Below are 4530 nucleotides of genomic sequence, written 5' to 3'. Positions count from 1 at the left end.
GCGCGCGCCAGATACTGCCACAAAGGATCCCTGTGCTAATTAGCCCCCCATGGAACTGGGTGTTTTTGCCACACTCCAAAAATGTATGTGCAAATGAGGCACAGGGCTGCCTGGTCTGTATCCACCCCACAGAGGGTAGGACCACTTTAATCACATGTGACAGGTTAACAGAGGGGGTGCCAGAGTCTTTCAGCTACATACAAGTTTGGTGTTGTTTGCCAGACATTTAAAGAATGAAAGAAAGGCACTGCTTAACTGTGGGAGTGTAGAAACAGGAATAATTGGAAGCATTGGTGACACGTAGGGGGTGCACACAGGTGCGTGTGCACCCCCTGAGATTGGCTGTGCACCCCCCACAAGTCATTGATAGGCTGCTGGTGCTCCCCCAGTATTAGGAGGCACCAGTTACTACTTCCAATTATTGGAAGGAACAGGAGTAATTGGAAATGGGAAAGAAAGGCACTGCTCAACTGTGGGAGTGAAGAGGAAGTCAAAATGTATTTGATGTAGTGGTTCATCATGACTTGAAAAAGAGTTGGCACTGAGGAGAGCAGAGCACAGCTGGCACTATATCTTTTTCAGATGGGCTGCATTCAGGAGAGGGTGTCAGAGCTGTAGCTCCAGGCCCAGTGCTCATTATATCCTGGAGGAGCAATTGCCTGTTTTTTTTTAAGGGGGACACAAAAAAGGTCCTATCAGTATGTTGTCCCAATGTGGGCCAGGTGTTTTGTGGGCATGTTCATCATGGGCTGCATGCAGTCAGTTTCATAGTTGATTTCCATGACTAAGCACATGCTGCTTTTGGCAGAAGTTTAATGATAGACAATGTATATAATGGGTGGAGGTGGTGCATTGAGGGGAAGGGGATTGCTGGAATGCAAATATAAGATGAGGGGCTTTTTTCCCATCCTGATTGGGGGAAGCAGAACCTCATCTTGTATTTCAGTAAATATGGTATATGCAATAGCTTTTTATTTAAAATAACATATATTCTTCATTTTTAATTACACTACACTAATAATATTCCTGAAAAAAATATATTCTTAGACAAGAATAAAAAATTGCAGTAGCTAGAAATAATATACCTTATTCAGTACTTGACTTAAATCTGTATTCCAGTCCTGTCAGAGCCATATTTTCAGACCAACCTCAAAGTTAGTACTTTCTAATTTAGCAGATGCATCTGTATGTGTGCTGTAGAAAACCTATGTCTGTGCTCACAAATTGGACAGCGAAGAAAGGAAAAAAGATTTCTGTTTGTGGAAGCAGGTACTAATACCTAGTTTGCATTTACCAGCTTAAAGGTTTATTTGGTGATCAGATTTTTGACACAACTTATTTCCTTTTATTTTAGGATGTATAAGCCAGAAAAACCTTTATCTTCCCTTTCCGAGTTGTTTAATTAACTCTACTGTTTGCTTTAGGTAAAATTGTTATTTCAGAATGCCTGACTTGTTTAAAAAGACAGAAAATAATATACATGAAAGGTTACTAATGAGACATATCGTAATTTAGCCTAATGGTACAGCTTCATTAGTAGAAGCCTGACAGTTTCATGCGTCTTTTCCTATAGATGGCAAATGTTTAACCCGAAAGGTAATGTATATTTATAAACTGAATTAAGATGATGTGATAGCACAGTAGAATTCCTCCAAAACAGACATGCATGTATATGAATAACATCTGAGAAAAGTTTATAGTTGTTTATTTCACAGACGAGGTTTTATGATAGTTCAAACATTTTCTTTAAACCATATTTTTGCTTAACATTTTTGTTGTTCTTAAACATTGATTTTTTTTTTTATACAACTATAAGAGAAAGTATCAGTGATAAAATTTCCACCAATAAAAGAATACTTTGTTCAGTCTTCAGTGGTGGGAAGTTAGTATTCCTGTCGATTAGCATTTGTGTGGCATGGTGTGTGACTTGGGGCCCTGTGTCTCCTGGCCACTTAGAAGTTGGACAGCCTTGAAGTAAATGATCATTGCACACACAGTGGTTTTATTCAGAATTGTTGTTAGTTTCTGATACATTCTGGTATGTTTTTATTTTGATTGATACTAATTCAGGGGGAAAATTGTTTTGACATCACAGTAAAGATTTAATTTGTTAGCCTCAACCTTCAAAAATAAAAAAAAGACCTTAGATACTGAGACAGACTGCAAAGAGATAATCCCACACATTTATCAAATATTATTCTGCAGTTGGATAATACATACATTCAGAGATATCAAAACCAGGCAATGCTTTATGAACATTAAAACCTTGGAAATGGAAAGTTATTGTCATTATCTAACAAAATTTCTTTCAGATAGAGCATGGAGTAAGCCTCAGGCATATTTGCCTTTTGTCCAATACGTTCTTGCAAACTCCATTATTTTAGAAAACAGAACACTGAATACATTGCTCTTTGTTTTCTTGTTGCCAAGTTTTGCTAACTACGATAATGCTTAAATCTTTCAGCATCAGGTACAATGCACTTTTCACATGTGGAAGCATGCTGACTTGGATACCATTTAGAGAATAATTTTCTAAACAATGAAACTGCATGGAGTTGGTGTATAGAAGCTGTAGGAATGTCATGTAAAATTTTGAAGTGGCTGAAGCAAATCAAAGATGCTGATGATAGGATTATAGCTTGTCAGGAATTGTTTTTAACAAAAGTTTTTCTGTTGGGAAATGATTAGCATTTGATCAGAGGTTGAAGTGAGACTGAGAAAGAGAGAGAAAGAGCGATCTCAGAATAGCCAATACCACAGGGGCAAGTGCACTCACCTAGAATGTGGAAAACCCAGGTTTCAGTCCCTGTCCTGCCTCATTTAAAATAAGACTTAAACTAGGTCTTCTGTATCTTGGATGAATGCTGTAGCTATGGGCCTATCCAACTGGATTTTTGCTCTCTGGGCTAATGAATGTTTAATTATTTATATAGACTGGAAACAGAGAGTTTGGCAGAGAGAATGGCTCAATATCCCAGTGGATTAGGGCACTCACTGAATATGTGCCAGTCAGAGATTCAAATCCTTGATCTGTCTGATTGCTGGGATATAAAACTGTCAACTGTCAAATATTATATTTGGAATGAAGGAAAAATCTTCAGTAGAAAGGCTATACAGCATTAAAAGAAAAAAAAAGATGAATTTTACTTCTAAATACCAACTCTGTGCCTGGGAACAGAGATTTGTCAGTTTCTATGGTCACCTGACAAATCACAATAAATTTTAAGCAACATAGCTGGAGTCCTGCAAAGAAGGTTCTTAAGACTTAAACGTATTCTCCAGGGAAGCGTCAGTTTCACTGTAGCAAGACTTAATGTGCTGCATTACCTCTTCACAGACAGGGTAGTTCTCTTTTTTCTACCTTATGTATAGCTGCAGGGGATAATTTTCTTATGAAAGTACTGTACCCTCTGAGCAATTAGGAAACATTACATCCAGTAACAGTATCATCACTGCATGTATATATGCAGGTGTTACCATCATTTTTAGAACAAAACTTCACACTCTGAACAATTAAAATATCATTCTTTAGCTAATAAAGACTCTCTTTACATGTGAGATAGTACCAGGCTACGGAGATCCTGGGATCAATCACTGGAGGGTATCATGTAAATGAATATTTTAGGAAGCGAGTTTCATGTGAACTGGAAACTGGGTTCCACTGCAGCTTATCCTATAGTTTTATGGTTGATGGAACCAGGACAAGATGCTCTACTTGAACCATAGTCTCAATAGGTGCCAGAATCCACAGAAAACTGCTGATGTTCAGATTCACTCTGCAGGTGCAGCGCAGGATAGAAGTGTGGCACAGGTTAGGAGATGGATGGGAGAGATGAGCAAAGGGAGGACAGAAGAGGTCCCCAAGGAACAAACAAGTTAAAGTAGGAGGTTTAAGTTAAGGGTCACTCTGGTGATCTGGATCAAAAGGCTGGGAATCTTAAGATTGAGGAGGAAATGAGAAATCACAATAGGTTCATAAGCAAGACTGGCGTTGAACATTTTAGAGGTATACAGAGGAATGATAAGGGTATAGTACAATACTAGTACACAAACTAAAATAAGATTTAATATGCATCATAGAGACAAGGCAGGGTAAATCACAGGGCTAGAATATGAGGACAGAAGTGTGCAACCTGTTCAGGGAAGGTACACAAGGGATAAAGGGAGGAGGTGTTGCATTGTTCATCAGAAATCCAAAAAGGAGATGAGAAGCAGACCTGTTGACCCTCTCTGGGTGAAGAAAAGGGGGAAAGACCTCTATTTTTGTAGGGGTCTAGTATAAATCACCAAAATCCTCTTTTCACCTTTAAACTCAAAACCACCATCACATCATTTCCATTTGAACTACAAGAAAAAATACAGAACTTGATTCCCCCTCTCCCCCCACTACCCAATCTAGGACTTTTTACATGCTCCCTAAAATCCACAAACACGGGAACCCAGGCAGACTTATACTATTCAACCACGGAACCCTAAATGAGGAAATATCAGGTTTCATCAAATCCACCCTAAAACCTCTTGGTACCCAAA

The 4530-nt window shown here is 38.6% G+C and overlaps 1 protein-coding gene across 1 annotated transcript in view; it reads left to right on the top strand.

The window, feature by feature from the left end:
- The window catches only part of LOC109292069 (maltase-glucoamylase, intestinal-like), a 156425-nt gene that overhangs the window by 102693 nt on the left and 49202 nt on the right, over positions 1-4530 (top strand). The gene's annotated exons all lie outside the window — the stretch shown is intronic.

This window comes from Gavialis gangeticus, unplaced genomic scaffold (assembly GCF_001723915.1).
Source record: "Gavialis gangeticus isolate Ggan-Ray unplaced genomic scaffold, GavGan_comp1, whole genome shotgun sequence".
In the NCBI taxonomy this organism is placed as follows: domain Eukaryota; kingdom Metazoa; phylum Chordata; order Crocodylia; family Gavialidae; genus Gavialis; species Gavialis gangeticus.
The sequence above is the reverse complement of the archived record's forward strand: the minus strand, read 5'-3'. Positions and strand labels throughout refer to the sequence as shown.